This window comes from Stylophora pistillata, chromosome 13, assembly GCF_964205215.1.
Source record: "Stylophora pistillata chromosome 13, jaStyPist1.2, whole genome shotgun sequence".
NCBI lineage: Eukaryota > Metazoa > Cnidaria > Anthozoa > Scleractinia > Pocilloporidae > Stylophora > Stylophora pistillata.
The window spans coordinates 12,422,010-12,429,744 of NC_142531.1; the positions used below are offsets into that span (position 1 = coordinate 12,422,010).

General features: G+C 35.6%; 1 non-coding gene across 1 annotated transcript; it reads left to right on the plus strand.

The window, feature by feature from the left end:
* The first annotated feature begins 1,845 nt into the window (after positions 1-1,845).
* On the plus strand, positions 1,846-7,155 carry LOC111336550 (uncharacterized). The gene is made up of 4 exons (XR_015994410.1): positions 1,846-2,168; positions 4,307-4,663; positions 5,292-5,439; positions 5,814-7,155. It is a non-coding gene; the product is annotated as an uncharacterized LOC111336550 (transcript).
* Positions 7,156-7,735: the final 580 nt, after the last annotated feature.

Here is a 7,735-nt window from a genome sequence, read left to right on the forward strand (position 1 = left end):
GTTATACGGGTTTTGCTTCATGCCACTCCTTGTCAAAATGTATCCCAAATTTATGACAAATATGAAGGCGTAACGGAGCAACGGATATACATGAAATTCCGTTTCGGCTAATTGATTAATACAAATCAAGGATCCGCAAAATCTCGATACTGTATAAACGATCAAACACACCGGTTTAGGTCATATATAAGAATTCTGAAAAAGCAAGCTGGCAAGGAAATCTCTCTGGCAAGGCTTAACAACAAATCAGAATTTGACGAAATAAATCTTTCCAGCAAGCTAAGGTAAGAAAATTATTTTTATTTTGGTCAGATATTTAAGATGCAAATTGGGTGATACTTGTTATGCGATAATTTTAGTGATAATTGTGTCGCTTTTCAAGTCAAATCCTTCAAGATGATCAACCTTGTTAGCAACTTACGTATCTAGTCCCCTTAAACATTTTATAAGTGACTTTTTCGGATATAACACATTCTCAGCTCCAATAGCTGGATATACTATCCGCGTGTGGACATATGGAGGACTTGATAGATCTATTTTGCATCACACCACTGACTGAGTTCGCACTCTGCTCAGTTGATATGAAATTTTGCTAATAATTCTAATCACGAAGATTACAAAATCAAACGAGTTCATAGGCGTGTATAAGTAGATTATGAATGTTATGCAAGAATTCATCTGACGAGTTTAAAATCGTTGCGTGGCTGGTTTGAGAATCTTAAACTGACTTAGTCATCCTCTGCTTGTGCGACCATCGATCAATACTTGGACTCTTTAAAAATCATTATGATGCACTTTTGTACTTGAAATTATGATGTTGTAGTTGTATTTTCACCAAAAAACATCTCCATTTCTTACACAGCACATTTTTGCATAATTGCTCCTAATTTACGTCATGAACGTGACGTCATGTCGCAGCAGCTGTTAATTAAAGCTCTTGAACCGCGCAGTAAAGTGAAATTATACCAGACACTATCTATACAGTCAGTCAACAAGTCAATATTCGATAACAGATTTCTAACGTGGTAATATTTCGATTTTAAAACCAATGCAACTGTTACAGGAGAAACCGGAAACGTGGAGGTGAAAAAGCCGCACATAGCAGCTAAAGGGAAGAGACGGCTGAAATTCAGACTACATGTAAGCGGAAGATTGAATTCTAAGAAAGAAGTGAGCTACAGGAAGACAAATTCTTTCACGACTTACACTTTGTATCAAAGCTTCTATTTCTTCGTTTATTCCCAGCTACAAGTTAACAACTCTTTTCTTTGACATTTGGCTCTTCCTTCTCAGTCGGGCTATTTTGGAGCTCTTTGAGCGCAGCCTTTAGGCGTACGGTTTAGATTTAGTGATATTTTCTAGATACACAATCGTATAAATTTTGCGGATGGAGAGTTGAGAACACCACACGTTTTCGTTAGATTCCACTGGGTAAATATGTAAGTGATGAGTGTGACAAAGAAGGTATTGTGTGGTTTGTATATGAATAGCTAGGAATATATTACAAGTATTCCTAAGATATCAGATATTATACTTCACCCGGGGCTCTTTGGGTGTGTGTTGATGACAAAACAAAACAAAAACAAAAAAAAAACAAAACAAAAAAACAGGAAGATTAAAAAAATCTGGGTTGGGTTTTCACGTAGATGGACATATACTAAATGGCATTAGCGCAGAAAGGTCACAGGTGGATTTCTGCGAATCAAGTTGTAGAATTTGTAGAATGGAAACTGGATATTTACAGCTTTTTTTTTTCGTGAAACTTTCGCGAAAAATTACCATTTAATTTATCGAGTTATGAAATGAGTAACATTCATTCAAAGTGGTAAAAATGAAATTGGAAACCGCGTTGCAGATGATGCGTTGCAAGGATGTTGTTTTCATTTCCGGTGTACTTTGTAACGTGTTGGCCCTGATTGGCCCCCGGCGACATGGAAGGCTGGGCATTCAGTTAGGATATTTAGTTCCTGTGTAACTAATTAATATAACTTCATTCATTCCTTCCCCTCATTCGCGATTGCTCTAGTGACGGAGTTATTAACGACGATTATTTATTACACAGAGGCAAGAAATTAGGATGGATTCTTTCGCGTGCAATAATTGTCTGACGCTGTCCCGTAAATCTTCGCTGTATGCCTTTGTAGTAGCGACGCTGATGTTGGCATCAGGTGAGTAAGAATGTACTATGTGAATTACTACAACTTCCACGTGAAGCTACGAACTATTCTCGATGGAGAAACAATTTCATGAAATTGCTCATAGAAATGTAACAGATCTTCAAAATGATTTGTGGATTTCAAAACATCTGTAAAAACTGATACTTCTTTCGCAACAAGAGTTGTAGTTTTCACGAGTTCTGTTGGCTACTCAATTAACCTGTTTCCGTACGCGTTCGATAAATCGTATCGAGGAAATGAATGGGCAAGGTTTTCTCATGTTGAAAATGTTATCCCACAAAGGAATTCAGGACTCTCGATCGTACGATTCTCTAGGGGGGAAACCTTATTGTGTTTTAAGAAGCTTACATCAGCTTTGCGCTTAAAAGTTTTTGAGATCGATTAATAAAAATCAACAGCATTTCTGGATAATTTTTGGTCGTTTTGTTTTGAGGGTAGATCTTTCACAGGGAACACTAATTTGTCTCTTCCTTGCGCCTCTGAATCGAGCGAGACAAGTTTACGGAGGACGGGCAAAAGTACTTTTAAGACGCTGATGAGTAGCAAAGATCGTGAGAATGTACTGCGTAACCGCGATCACACAGATTTATAACAGTGTTTCGTGGTCTTAAAATGTGCCAATGAACAAATAGCGATCGTGTGGGCTGACTCGCACTAATTTTCACAAATTTCGAGATTATGCTTACGAAATCACTTTTTGATTTACACAAACAATTTACAGTGGTAGGATGAAAATGCGCGGAATTTGCCACGTCTGACAGCATTTTATTTAGATACAAAACGGTTCCCCTCGTATTTGCTTTGTGATTCTTAAAACACCTCCACTAAAAGACATTCCAACCATTTTAATCAACTGCTTTGTGCAGGGTATCCTCCTTCCTTATCATAATCAAAACGTATCGCATTTTTAACTACCGAAAGATCAAAGGGAATTTTTTTAAGTCAGACCAACTTCACTATGTAAACAACTACGTTGAGCACCGCTTCGTTATTAATTTTTGTAGAAACATTTGTTCCTCCCTTGCAGCCACCAAAGTTGACTGACGTATTATTGGGCTTGCTCTCCTCCGTTTAGTTGTTATGTGTTAGTTGTTAATAGCTCATCGAAGTCCTCGACTCCTAACAGAATTCGATCGCAATGTATGTACCTTTCAAATATTACGGTGATTTCTTTCCCGAGTTTCCATCGTCTTGAACAACTTAAGAATTCTTTTTCCCACTTTGGCGTGCAGCTATTGAATGCCTTACCTGACAGTATTAAAAAATCTGCCCATAGAAATTTATTTAAAAAACAAATACATGAAATACTTATTAATATCTTCAAACAACAGAACTTGTATCTTACACCATCTTCAATTCCTGAAATAATTAAAAATTTGTAAACCTCATCAATCCTCTAGCTACGACCAGTATAGCGAAGTCTCTTTCTCTTTCCTGTTATTATTATCATTAAATTAATTTTCTATTTTAATTTTAATTTACTATTTATTGTAATCTGAACTGCTGCCAATTCGAAATCTTTGTAAGTACCTAGTGATAAGCCGAACTTAATTATACCTATCTGCCTCGACTGGTTTTCAACTAGTTGTGGGTAGGCACTTCTCAAATTGTAATTGTAAAATTGTAAATTGTAAATCAGGAATCAAAATTGTTGTAAATCAATAAATTGTTGTTGTAAATCAATAAATCATGATGTTGCCGAATAACCTGTTGACCTGAAAAGACTGGCCAAACCTAAGTTAGGTTGCAAAAATTCACTGTGATATTAAATTTGTTAGCACACTAAACATCCCAAAAATGTTACTAGTCATGACAAACAAACAAACAACAAAAATGTTACCAGTCATGACAAACCAACAAACAAACAAACAACACTGTATGTATAGAACAGCTTTGTTACAATTAGTGTTCTGAACTCTATCGGAACTTTTTGTACTGACCCTCCTGCAACATCGTTAGAATTAAAATATTGTTATTACTAGTGCCTTTTATTAATGTCATTCTCCTGTTTACATTTTTTTCACACACTCTTCTTCCCTTGAGTATCATCCTCAAAATTAATGTATCAGCTGTGTTTAAGAATTAACAAACTAATGGTTAATTATATCATTTTGATTCAATCATTTTAGTCAAGGCATCTGCAATAAAACTTAGAGAACAATCATGTAAACCAAGACCAGTGGTGGTTGGTGACCAGACAGGAGGAAACAGACCATATAATATATTATTGCACCGCTGCTCAGGAACTTGTGATGACACTGAACCAGAACGTAAACCCTGTACAGCATTAATCACAGAAGAAATTGACCTCATAGTGAAAGATCCCTCAAATGGAGTAGAAAAGACCATCCAGGTCCATAATCACACCAGTTGTGGTTGTGACTGTGGTGACCTTGACTGTGATTTCCACAAAGGCGAGTTTCTAGATGCAGATAAATGTATGTGCACACCTAATGCACAGCCATCTGGGAATAAACCTGAAACAGGTAAGTACTGGCTGTATAAGATATTGACATAATGAATAGATTGACTTTGTCCCTTAAATTGAGAATCTCTGCTGACAAGAATCAGTCATGCAAAATTGCAGAGTGCAGAGTGTAGACTGTACAGACCATGCAGACCTTGCAGACCATGCAGACAGGGGAATTGTATGTTACTTACTAATTAACCCCTCTGAAACTGATTTAGAGTTCAGGAATGGGCTGTGTGGATGATGCAAATAATTTCTATCTGTGGTCCACAAAAATGGTTTCCAAATTATGTTTTTAGCAGATATCTTATCAGTACTCCAGAAATATGTGAGCAAAGACGAAAATGTCAAGGACACCCTGTCAAAACCATATGCACACTGTACTCTTGCAACTGAATCTCACATTTTTTGAAAGGATGTTGATGTTAAATTGAGACTTAGATACATAAATTTTATGGAAGCTCCTCTAAATATGGCTTTTCAGAGGCAATGATAATTTAAAAATATACATAATCATAGGTGTTATGGACTGAAGTCTGCGTTTAAGCATCACCGGACAAAAACCTTTAATTATTAGACATAAGGATAATTATGGTCCCAGTCACTATGTGTCTAATATTTATTTTTAAAATTATTATCAACAGATAATATTCTGCCATACAAGATTGGATTGGGTGTGATGGGTTTAGTGGCACTTTGTGGTTTTGTTTTTGGAATGATGGTTTGCATTAAGAGAAAAAAACATCCCGAAGAAATTTAAGCAACCCTGCTGTAAGCAGAAGGAATATCCAGGTCAGTAGTCAAGGCAACAAACATCAAACAACAACATGTATTCAGAACACAAAATATACACAAGTTAAAGAAAAACAAATTCTCTATCACTTTCATGAAGAATATAAATACCTGTGTGTCAGTTAGTGTTATACATTTGTGGCTCTAATACACAGTTATGAAGAGTATCTAGGTTCATAAGCAGCTTTGCCATTTGTGGAGTTTCTGATACAGTACACGACTGTGTATCAAATGCAAAATTAGCAGTGAGGGAGGAAATGAAGACACATCTCTGTTATTGGACATTCCCCTCAACAGTCACATGAATTTGGTTCTTGCCAATTGACTTTTGAGTAACAACTCAGTAATGATTTGTGTTAATTTCTTTTACACAGTGGGAGAACAAACATCAGGAGATGAACCAGTATGAAGACAGATTTTAATTATATAATACACAATATATCACTGTAGAGGAGTTAATGTTATGATTACTGGCAAACTTCATCGTTAGCAGTTTTAGGGATATTTAAGTGTCTGTAAAGGTTAATCACCCATGGCCAGATATCAGCATTATTGTTTAGTTTATGTACATATATTGTTTATAGATGGTTTTAACTGCAGCCTAAGGCTGAATAGGTCAGTGAATCAAGACAGATGCATTCTTAGAGGTACTGTAGTTGAGAATGATAACTGGAAGAATAGCTGTGTTAGGTCCACCTAATTGATTAAAACTGACAAGTCTGACACCATACCTCAAGTCTTGGGTATGAAGAATGAAAACTTTGATCTCGTCTGACAACCAATTTTTCATAGTCAAGAGGAGTAATAGCAACTTCGACTGAGACATTTGGGAAAAGTGCATTCTTGAAGTTACACTTTCTGATATAGAAAGAAAGAATTCCATAACTTTGGTTGCAGTAAGTGTAGTACATAATTACATGTTAAACAACATTTGTTTTTATCGTTAGAAAGATCTGTCCTCTCTAACAGGGAGACATCATAGGGCCTATGGTTCATGGTACAACAGGATTGATAATGTATCGTCAAATCAATATTTAAAAAATCCTTAATGGACTTAAGGTTGTTCAAAAGAACATTTTAAAATGGAGAAATAATTTTTTCATTGAATAGCATTGAATTAAATTGTATCGTGAAATTTGTAGGCATTAATTGAGAATGCAGACTGAATTATTTGAACATTTGCCACGAAAAGGTTCTTGTTTAGTCCATTTTACAGTCGTGTACTTGGTGCCAAGCCTTTCAACAGGAGTGAGGCTTAGGGTGACCTCGTTACGATACAAATGTTACTGCCTTTCAAATGTAAATTACTTTGTTATCATACGAACTAGATAATGGTCTCTATCACAAAAAGGTCTCCTTCGGCATCACTCAAAATCAAAGGCTTGGCAATTAAGTACACAACTGTAGAACGTCTTATTAATAATAATTTATGCATTGCTTCAGTTAATTCTGAAACATGTTAGCTATTAGGTCAAATACAATTTGAGCTGTTGTATTCCATGTAGTTCATTTGAGATTAATTGCAAAAAAAAATCATTTTGTTTTGAAGTCTGGAAATGTTAGAATATGCAAATTTGCAATTTGTTGATTTCTAAATATAGATTTTGTTATCCTTCTTGGCTCTGTACTGTGCTAAATCACAGGTTCCAATTCCTTAATTAAATTAATGATATTGTACTTTCCAGTACACTTGTGAAATAAAAAGTGTGAATTACATCAATTGTTTGACACATCAATTTCTTAACAAGAACTAAGCAGGTCTTACAACAAACTAATATTTTAAGTTGGTCATTTAACTGGCTGCATGGAAGACTGTGGAAAATATAACACAAATTTTCATACTAACACAATGCCTGGAGGTGTCAACTTGGGATCTGTTGGTCATTATCTAAAATCACTCTGGTTTTACGCAGAAAATAGGAAATCTAATGCTGACTCTTCAAAGATGAGGAATGAAATCAAGAAGTAAACACAAGAAATAAGTTCCCCATCCAGGAAGAAATAAGAGACACACTTGCATGGTTAACATTTCCATATCTGACTATAATGACAATCAATTGAATTTTAACATGGTCTGCCATAGGCATCCCACCAAATGAAATGTTTTCAGCTTGATGTGTTTCACATATTTTCAGATAAAAAGGGCTCCACAGGATCTCGAATTCTCACCACATTCACAAAAATATGCATATCCTTACAGTCATAAGCAAAGACATTTTAGAATGGTAAACTTGAACTACATTCATTGGGTTAATGTTGAACGAAGTACATCCCTTTTTGTAGCCAATCTACAGAA